An 11,808-nucleotide genomic window follows, 5' to 3' on the forward strand; every position below is an offset into this window, starting at 1 on the left:
GAAGCATTTGGCAATGAATCTGTAATCAACCTTTAAAAGTCAATCATAAACAAAACTAAAAATCAAAGTACAGAATAGGAGAAGATATTTGCAAATTTCTTATCAGATAAAGGGCTAGGATCCAAAATCTATGAAGAACTTATTAAACTCAACACTCAAAAAATTAAAAATCCAGTCAAGAAATAGGCAGAAGACATAAACAGACATTGACTTATGGGCATTAAGGAGGTACTTGATGTAATGAACATTGGGTGTTATAATGAAACTAATAAAAGTTGAATAAATTTTTAAAATTCAGTTTCTTAGCTAAGATATTTTAAATGCTCAAAGAACAGCAACATGTGGATAATAACTATTATATTAGACATTGAGGAGAGAGTATTTCTACAATCACAGATGGATACATGTTTTGGAGAATTCTGCTCCAGTTTCTTATGGGATTAAGGTCATGCCATATTCCACTTGAGATCACATCCTTGTTTAGCAGCATTCTCCCCTATGTCTTATTTCCCTCACTTCCTGAGACCATTCCCTGAATAAAGAACATGCAGTAGAATTCCTATTTGATCCTCTCCTCCCAGAGAACATGGTCAAAAGCCCTATCAATGTTCATTAGTCTGTCATTTCCAACATCACGATAGCTTCATTCCCCCTCATTTGCTCATCTTGCCTTGCCATTGGTGGCCTGTTCTAGTATATTTGAGGTTAGCTCAGAACTTGGGGACAGAAGCATTATTGAAGCACTAGCAATTCTTCCTAGCACTGTGGTTGTGGGAATTTTGTCCACTCTCAGGATTCATTCAGGAACTGGATATGGCAGAATATCTATCAATCTATCAATCTATCTATCTATTGTGCCATATCCAGTTCCTGAATCTATATATCGATCTATATCTATATCTATCTATTCATATAAATAATCAATGAATGTTACCTATGTGAAATATCTTAAAAACAGACATTATCTTAAGATATTTTGTCTTTACAATCTGTAGTTTGTATGCTGAGCATCTGATTTTGTGGAAAGAGGTATTGTCATCTGTGGAAAGAGTTATATGTCAGCATTGAGCACTTATAATAATGGCTCTATTACTTCATGTGTGTCACAACTAAACATTTAACTTCTTTCATTTGATGCTTGCTCTCTTAATTATTGTAAAATTGTGTCCTTGTAAGATGCTATTTCCTATTAGATTCTTTTTCAGATAATAATTATTACATAGAATGTCATCTTTTTTGTTTTGTAGAATCTATTTTTCTTTTATCTAATACATTTTCCCTCAATAAATAAACAAATAAATAAATTCCAATCATAAAATGCATTGATTATTTAAACTATGAGAGAAAATCTTCTATAAATTTATTTTCCTACTGACAAATTTGATCTTTAGCTTCAACTCATCTTTCTCATTCCACAGTGATTATCCAAAATCATTCTGCCTGGTTCTACCTGGATACATACTTTTTAATTTCCTACATTTAGACGTCTAGTGGACATATAATACTGTGAGAATACTATGAAATGTTAAATAATAGAATATTTTCCATCAGTGTATCTCCAGCCCCCATCTGCATCTACCTTACTCATTTCTTATAAGCTGCTAATTTTCTAGGCTCTTCAACTATGAGATTCTGTTAAACTTTCTTTCTTTCTCTATCATGATATGTTTTGAAACCTTTCCTTTCTGACAAAGTCAAATTTGTCTTAAGTCCTATTCCCTCTGCATTCTAGGAAGAGATCAACTAATTCAAATATGTTAATGGATGATGAATTTCAATGTGTTATTCCAAAGTAATAGAATCTATATTTTGGCACTTGCCATTACCTCAAATCAACACAGTTATGAGCATCACAAATATTGTAAAGAATTTTGAAGGAGACACAGTTAGGTTATTAATCTTCATATCATAACACATAAGTGACTTTACTATGTTTTCATTAATTCAGTAAGTATATATTCCAAGTATTGTCCTAGTTTTAGAATTTAAGGAGTTTGGGACCCCCAAAATTTTATAGTCACATAAAAGAAAGAAAATGGCACTCTCCTTGTATTGCAATTGTTGTATTGCACATGTTCCTAAATCTAAAACAATATTTCAATATATGCAAAAATTCATTTAATCACACTAAGCAGGATCAAACAGTTAACTTTAAAAAGACCCCTTGGAAGGAAATAAAAAAAAAAAAATCTGAGTCTTTCATCTCAAAATACCATCAAATTAATTGCCAGAATTATGGCTTGGGGTTACCTACACATTCTCTGAAACTCAGAGCATAAGCATTGTGGTGCCACTGATGAAATTACTACCTCAAATCTGTTTCACAATCAGTCCTGAGCTGGGTTTCTGTGGAATCATGTCAATTCCAGGAAAAGCACAGTTTTCAGTTAATGAGCAGAAAATAATTAACAAATGGATAAAACTTAGAAGGTATCATTTACTTCATTTTTATTTTATTTTATTTACTTTTTAAAGATTTTATTTATTTGTTTGACAGACAGAGATCACAAGTAGGCAGAGAGGCAGGCAGAGAGAGAGAGGAGGAAGCAGGCTTCCTGCTGAGCGGAGAGCCTGATGCGGGGTTTGATCCCAGGACCCCGAGATCATGACCAGAGCTGAAGGCAGGGGCTTTAACCCACTGATCCATTGAGCCACCCAGGTGCCCCATTTACTTCATTTAAAAAATATATATTTTATTTATTTATTTATTTATTTGTTTATTTATTTGACACTGTGTGTGTGTGTGTGTGTGTGTGTGTGTGTGTGTGTGTGTGTGTTGTGTACATGCAGGGGGAGCAACCAAAGGAGAGGGAGAAGAAAGCCGAACAGGGAACCCAATGCAGAACTTGATCCCAGGACCCTGGGATAATGACCTGAGCCAAAGGCAGATGCTTAACTGACTGAACCACCCAGGCACCCCTCCTTTAGTATCATTAAAAAAAGAAAAAAAGAGAGAGAGAGAGAGAAGTTGGCATCAATTGCTTCTAAAAGATTTTAAATAAGATTGTGTAAATTTGATGATGGAATTTTTTCAAGAAACTATCAAAAGTATCAGAGATTAAGAGTCACTTATGGTTTGTCTCCCTCCCAATCCCATCTTCTTTCATTTATTCTTCTCGTACCCACTTAAGCCCCCATGTTGCATCACCACTTCCTCATATCCCTGGGGATAAAAATATATGTTTATAAAAAAAAAAGTATCAGAGATATCTGCAGAGACAGGTGGCAGAGTAGGAGGATTTTGAGCTCATGTCATCCCATGGACACAAGAAGAAAAAAACTACACTTACTGCAACTCAGTCCGAAAATGACCTAAAAGACTAGAACAGATTTTCTATAGAACACAAATCTGAATATGTCAACCCACAAACTAAAGGGATATTGCAGGTGTGGAAGAGGAAGAGGATCAAGCACCATATCAGGATCAACCCTGGCTCTGGGCACCTGCACAGGAAGATGAGTTCCATAACATCTGGCTTTGAAAAACAGTGGGGCTTAACTTTTTTTTTTTTTTTAATTTTTTATTTTTATAAACATATATTTTTATCCCCAGGGGTACAGGTCTGTGAATCACCAGGCTTACACACTTCACAGCACTCACCAAATCACATACCCTCCCCAATGCCCATAATCCCACCCCCTTCTCCCAAACCCCCTCCCCCCGGCAACCTCAGTTTGTTTTGTGAGATTAAGAGTCACTTATGGTTTGTCTCCCTCCCAATCCCATCTTGTTTCATTTATTCTTCTTCTACCCACTTAAGCCTCCATGTTGCATCACCACTTCCTCATATCAGGGAGATCATATGATAGTTGTCTTTCTCTGCTTGACTTATTTCGCTAAGCATGATACGCTCTAGTTCCATCCATGTTGTCGCAAATGGCAAGATTTCATTTCTTTTGATGGCTGCATAGTATTCCATTGTGTATATATACCACTTCTTCTTGATCCATTCATCTGTTGATGGACATCTAGGTTCTTTCCATAGTTTGGCTATTGTGGACATTGCTGCTATAAACATTCGGGTCCACGTGCCCCTTTGGATCACTACGTTTGTATCTTTAGGGTAAATACCCAATAGTGCAATTGCTGGGTCATAGGGCAGTTCTATTTTCAACATTTTGAGGAACCTCCATGCTGTTTTCCAGAGTGGCTGCACCAGCTTGCATTCCCACCAACAGTGTAGGAGGGTTCCCCTTTCTCCGCATCCTCGCCATCATCTGTTATTTCCTGACTTGTTGATTTTAGCCATTCTGACTGGTGTGAGGTGATATCTCATTGTGGTTTTGATTTGTATTTCCCTGATGCCGAGTGATATGGAGCACTTTTTCATGTGTCTGTTGGCCATCTGGATGTCTTCTTTGCAGAAATGTCTGTTCATGTCTTCTGCCCATTTCTTGATTGGATTATTTGTTCTTTGGGTGTTGAGTTTGCTAAGTTCTTTATAGATTCTGGACACTAGTCCTTTATCTGATATGTCGTTTGCAAATATCTTCTCCCATTCTGTCAGTTGTCTTTTGATTTTGTTAACTGTTTCCTTTGCTGTGCAAAAGCTTTTGATCTTGATGAAATCCCAATAGTTCATTTTTTCCCTTGCTTCCCTTGCCTTTTGCGTTGTTCCTAGGAAGATGTTGCTGCGGCAGAGGTTGAAGAGGTTGCTGCCTGTGTTCTCCTCAAGGATTTTGATGGATTCCTTTCGCACATTGAGGTCCTTCATCCATTTTGAGTCTATTTTTGTGTGTGGTGTAAGGAAATGGTCCAATTTCATTTTTCTGCATGTGGCACAAAGGGTCATTGACCTAGATTACTTTGCTCAAGACAATCAAGAAACAGCAGTTTGAAAATCACCTGTATGAAGATTTATTGACTAGTTTTAGGACATATGCAGGGGGAGTAGAAAACTGCAGGAATGGAAATGCTCCAGGAATGGAAATGCTGACAGGCATCACTTTTCTTACCTTCCTTTAGACCTAGTTGACTAGATATTTGGAGATGCTAATTCTGCCACCTTCCATCTACCTTGCTGCTAACACCACTGTATCCCTTGTATTCACTTACAGACCCCACTATACCTCCCCAACTTGTCCTACAAGGTGGCCTTTCAAAGAGGTGCCTTCCCTGCCACACGAACTGGCAGCCTCAGTCATGTCTGACATCCTCATCAACTACCACCCTGTCACATCTAGAAGGTAGCCCCAACTTGGACCAGCAAACCTCCAGAACAACTCCTGCATCAAGGAAGGGTGAAGTTAGCCTCACTCAACAGTATGTCTGCAGTAGCTACCGCTAGACCTCTCAGACATATAGGGCCAGCCCTGCCCACTAACACATCTGCAGCAGTTTTAGCCAAACCAAAACAGAAGGTAAGATGCAGCCCAGTCAGTGCTGGAGTGCCTGGAGTGCCTGGTTCTGGTGACCACAGGGACTTATGCCACTGGGTGCCACAGGATGGCTTACACAGAAAGCCACTATTTTCAAGACTGGGAGGTATAGTTCACTTACCTAATACATGGAATTACAGAGTCAAACAAAATGAGGAGACAAAGAAATATGTTTCTAAAGAAAGAACAAGACAAAATTATAGAAAAAGATCTAAAAAGGGAGATAAGCCATCTGATGAATAGTTTAAAGTAATAATTATAAACATACTCAACAGACTTGAGAGAAGAGAGGATGAACCCATTGAGAACTTCAACAAAGATATAAAAAATACTAAAAGGAATCAGTCTGAACTAAAAAAAAAAATAAAATAAAATAATTGAAATTTTAAAAATGCACTAGATGAAATCAACACCAGTGGAGAGGATACAGAAAAATAGATAAGCAACATTAAAGATAGTAATAAGTAGCAGCCAAGCACAGGAAAAAATATTTATATGAGCATAGATTAAAAAACTTCAGAGACAACATCAAGTGCACTAACATTTCAATTATAGCAGTCCCAGAAGAAGAAGAGAGAGAGGAAAGGAAAGAAATCACACTTGAAGGAAAACTAGCTGATGGGAGAAGATAATTTGCAAATGTCTTATCAGATAAAGGGTTAGTATCCAAGATCTATAAAGAACTTACCAAACTCAATACCCCTCAAAAATAAAACAAAATCCAGTCAAGAAATGGGGAAAAGATATGAACAGATCTTTCTTGAAAGAAGACATAACAAATGGCCAACAGAAACATGAAAAAATGCTCAACATCATTCAGTATCAGGGAAATACAAATGAAAAGCACAATGAAATATCACCTCACACTAGTCACAAAGGCTAAAATTAACAAGTCAGGAAACAAAATGTGTTTGCAAAGATGTGGGGAAAGAAGAAACCTCTAACACTGATAGTTTGAATGCAAGCTAGTACAGCCATTCTGGAAAACAGTATGGAGGTTCCTTAAAAAGCTGAAAATAGTACTAACCTCCCACAGCAATTTCACTACTAGGTATTTACCCAAAGGATGCAAATTAAGGACATGAAGGGGTACCTGAACCCCAAGATTTATAGCAAAAATGTCGACAATAGCCAAACTATGGAAAGAGCCCAGACATCCATCAACAGATGAATGTATAAAGATGATGTGGTATATAAGTAGTATGGAATATCACTCAGCCATCAAAAAGTGAAACCTTACCATTTGCAATGACATGGATGGAACTAGAGGGTATTATGATAAGTGAAATAAGTCAATCAGAGAAAAACAATTATACAATTTCACTCACATATGGAATTTTAGAAATGAAACAGAAAATCATAGGGGAAGGAAGGGAAAAATAAAGTAAGGAGAAATCAGAGGGAAAAACAAACCATAAGAGACTCTGAACTATAGGAATCAAACTGAGCATTACTGGAGGGGAAGTGGTGGAGGAATAGGATAACTGGATTATGGGCATTAAGGAGGAGATGTGATATAATGAGTACTGGATGTTATATACAATGACGAATCTCTGAACTCTACCTCTGAAACTAATAATACACAGTATAACAATTAATTGAATTCAAATAAAATTAAAAAAATTAAAAATAGCTGAAAATTTCCCTATCCTGGAGAAGGACATAGACATCCAGGTCCAGGAAACACATAAAGCCCTAAAAGTGATGAATCCAAGGAGCTCCAATCAAGACACATAATAATTAAAGTGTCAAAAAATTTAAATGGGGAAACCTGATTTTAAAACTTAAAATCAACAAGAGAAACTAAAACAGTTACAGATAAAAAGAAAATACGCATAGGGCAATTAGCAGATTTTTTTCAGCAGGGACTTTGCAGGTCAGAAGGGAGTGTCATGATACATTCAAAGTGGAAATGAAAAAATCCACACTCAATGATACTTTACTGGGCAAATTTATTATTCAGAATTTAAGGATAGATAAACAGTTCCCCAGAAAAACAAAAGCTACAGGTTTCATCACCACTAAAATTTTAAGAAATGTTAAAGAGACCTCTTTAGGGACACCTGGGTAGCTCAGTCATTTAAGGGTCTGCCTTCATCTCGAGCCATGATCCCAGGGTCCTGGGAGCATCATGCTCCTTGCTCAGCAGGACACCTGTTTCTTGCTCTTCCTGCTGCTACCCACCTCGTGTGCTTTCTCACACACATACAAATAAATAAAATATTTTAAAGAGAGAAAGAGAGGGAGAGAGACTTCTTTATATTAAAAAAAGGCCATAACAAAAAGTAAAACAATAATGAAACTGAAAAATCTCAATGGTAAAAGCACACATACAGTAAAAGTAGTAGATCACTTACATATAAAGCTAGTATATGTTTATAAAAAATAAAAAATTTTAAAAAAAGATGAAAGTAATAAATTATATTTTAAGTGATGCACAGATTTTTTTTCAAATGTTAAATATAACATTATATACATAAATATAGAAGGGGTAAAATGTAGTGCTTTTAGACTACATTTAAATTTCAGTAAACCTCAACAATATGATTGTTATATAAACAGAATGTTATATATGATCCTCATGGTAACCACAAACCAGAACACCCATAACAAATATACAAACATAAAGAGAAATCAATCCAAGCATAATAATAAAGAAAGTCAGTGAGTCACAAGGGAAGAGAGCAAGAGAAGGAGAAAGGAACAGAGAAGAACTACAGAAACAACAGAAAGGTAATTAACAAAATGGCAAAAAGTATGTATCTATCCATAATTACCTTAAATGTAAATAAACTAAGTGCTCCAATCAAAAGACATAGGATGGATGAATGGATTTCAAAAATAAAAACAAGAACCATTTATCCTTTTCCTAAAAGAGATTTGCTTCAGACCTAAAGATACATATAGACTGATAGGGCAAAGATGAAAAAAAGATTTTTCATGCAAATAGTGGTAAAAAAAAAAAAAAAAAAAAAAAAAAAAAAACAACCAACCAACCTGGGGTAGCAGTACTCAAATCTGACAAAATATACTTTAAAACAAAGACTGTAGGAGGAGACAGTGGAAGTACCTAATGCTAAAAAGATCAATCCAACAAAAGGATATAAAAATTATAAATATTTATGCATCCAACATGGGAGAACCTAAATATATGAAGCAGACAGAAAGGGGAGATATTCAGAGTAATACACTAATAGTAGGAGACTTTAATACCTACCTACATCAATGGATAGATCACCACATTAACAAAATGAAAAATAAAAACAATATAATCTTCTCAATAGATGCAGAAAAAACATTTTACAAAACAATAACATTCATGACAAAAATTCGCAACAAAATGAGTATAGAAGGAACATACCTCAACATAAAAAAGACCATATCTGCCAAATTCATACCTAACTTCATAGTTAATAGTGAATATCTGAAAGGTTTTCCTCTAAGGTCAAGAACAAGACAAAGATATCCACTCTCACTTTCATTCAACACAGTAAGGGAAATCATGGACAGAGTAATCAGACAAAAATAATCAATTAAAAAAAATAAAAGGTGTCAAAATTTGGTAAGGAAGAAGAAAAACTAACTTTTTGCAGATGTTATGATACTATATGTAGAAAAACCTTGAGACTACCAGTAAAACAATTAGCCCTATTAAGTGAATTTAGTGAAGTTACAGTATACAAAATCAATATAAAGAAATTGGTTGTATTTCTATACATCATTAATGTAAAAATGAAAGAGCAGAAAGATAAATTAAGAAACAAATCTATTTACAACGGAATAGAAACCCCAGAAGTAAACCTTCAATTGTATGGTTAATTAATCTTCAATAAACCAGAATATGGAATGGGTAAATGGAAGAATATGGAATGGGTAAAAGACAGTCTCTTCAATAAATGGTGTTGGGAAAACTGATCAGCTACATGCAAAGAGATGAAAATGGATTAGTTTCTTTCACCATATATAAGTGGATTAAACTAAAAAAGGAATTTAAGACAAACGGATGAAAGAGCTAAATGTGAGACCTGAAACCATAAAAACCTTATTTGAGAGCACAGGCAGTAATGTCTTCGACATTGGTCATAGCAACATTTTTTCTGTATATGTTTTCTGAGGCAAGGAAAATAAAAGGAAAAATAAACTTTTGGAACTATTTCAAAATTAAATGCTCTGCAGAGTTAAGGAAATAATTAATAAAGCTAAAAGGAAACCCATGGGGGCACCTGGGTGGCTCAGCAGGTTAACCCTCTGCCTTTGGCTCAGGTCATCATCTTAGGGTCCTGGAACCAAGCCCCACATTGGGCTCTCTGCTTGGCAGGGAGCCTGCTTTCTCTTCTCTCTCTGCCTGCCTCTTGGACTACTTGTGATCTCGCTCTCTGTCAAATAAATAAATGAAGTCTTAAAAAAAAAAAAAAAAAAGGAAACCTATCGGATGGAAGAAGATATTTGCAAATGACATATCTAATAAATGTTTAGTATCCAAAATTCATAAAGAACTGGGTGAGTAATTTAAGATGGCAGAGTAGTAGGGGGATCCTATGCTTGCCTTGTCCACTGAACACAGCTAGACAAATATCAGCTGAACACCCAAGAAATCAATATTAGGACTGAGAAAACAATCTGTACAACTAGGAGAAAAGATGCCAATGTTGTGGAACATAGGAGGTGCAGAGACATGACTTGGGAGAGAAAATAATCAAGACTGCTGCATAAGGGAGGGATCTCTGATTATGGAGAGATAAGGAAGAGAAAGTGAGAGAGACTGAAAGCAGTACATAGTGGATTGCATGAGAAAAACACATCACCAAAACCATTGATTGGGAAATGAGAGGGGCTGGTTATCTAAAGTTTTATAAGCAGTGGAGCTCAAAGACTAAAGTTTTATAAATCCATGCCATCCAAGGGTGGAACTTGTGCTCCTGTGCTCCTGTGGAGAAGGAAAGCAGAGGCCTAGGAGTGACAGCTTGGACTGAGGATCCCTGGGTCACCCTGGGAGAGACAGTTGTTCCCCTTCTAGGAGTGCATTTGGGAGATATGCCACTGTCTCTCAGGGGACAAAAGACCTGTCAGTGAGCATTGAGTGGCTCCATTAATTAGCAAAGAAGCAGAGGCACCTGCTCAGGGCAGGTAACCTAGAAACTGGCTTCTTTAAAAAAAAAAAAATTATTTATTTATCTGAGAAAGAGAGAGAGAGCATGAGTGAGGGGAAGGGCAGAGGGAGAGAATCTCAAGCAAACTCCACACTGAGAACAGATCCTGAATGTGGGACTCAGTCTCATGATGTTGATATCATGACCTGAGCCAAAACCAAGAGTTGGATGCTTAACCTACTGAGCCACCCCAGCGCCCACAGAAACTGGCTTTGAGCTGCACTATACCATGAACTGAAACCCGTGCAGATTCGTGCAACTGACCTACTAGGATAAACTTGAGCATGGCAAGAGCATGGCAATACTCTCCCGCAGAGGATCAGCATAGGTTCATAAAATTTGGAGTTTTGAAAACCAGTTGGTGCATCTGAGATAAAACACATGAGCAGGAGGAGGCAAGATGGTAGAAGAGTAGAGGACCTTTTTCATCTGGTCCCTAGATAACTATCAAACCATTCTGAGCACCCATGAACTCAGCCTGAGATATAAGAAAAAAAAAATATTTGGAACTCTACAAATAGAAAAGCAACCACTTTTTGCAAGGTAGGAAGTACAGAGAAGGGAATCTGAGGGAAGATAACAGAAGATAAATGGAGGGGGGAGGGAGTCTCTGTAAGCCAGCTACTGGAAAGTAAGATGGTCCTGGAGGGGAAAATCAGAACCACTAGAAATCTGCTCCAGTGAGAAACATCCCTGCCTGAAAGGGGCTCAGAGGATAAACAGGCAGAATTCTAGGTGGGTCAGTGTCGTCTCAGGATTCCAGGAGTCACAGAACTAATGGGGGTGGTTAAATGAGTAGAGTTCCCAAGAAGTGGAGTGAGAAATTGGTTATGGTCAGTGAGTGCAGCAGGCAGATCTCTGCTCAGTTCACCATATACTTTGAGCTGGGACCAGTGGGGTGACCACTCTCTGCTTGGGCACCCTACAATGGAATGGAACATGGAGACCACCCTCCATGCCTGGGAAGAGCAGAACAGTACCACTCTTTGTAGGGCCACTTTCAGTGACAGGGCCCTACAAAGGACAGTAACATGGGACCTTAGGAATACCCCCTGGAGGATCACTGTGGGCACACACTGCAGGAGTCTGCAGAGTTTGGCACAAACAAAAGTGAAAACTGTTTTTCCCAGAAGGTTTACTGAAGGGAGGAAACTGCAATCTTTTGGCTCTGGGGCTGGAGATTTGGGCACAGCCATTTTTATTTGAATACTCTAAAGAGGCACAGAAAACCTTCAAGAAAACACACACACACACACACACACACACACACACACACACA

Source organism: Mustela nigripes, chromosome 6 (genome assembly GCF_022355385.1).
Source record: "Mustela nigripes isolate SB6536 chromosome 6, MUSNIG.SB6536, whole genome shotgun sequence".
Taxonomy (NCBI): Eukaryota; Metazoa; Chordata; class Mammalia; order Carnivora; family Mustelidae; genus Mustela; species Mustela nigripes.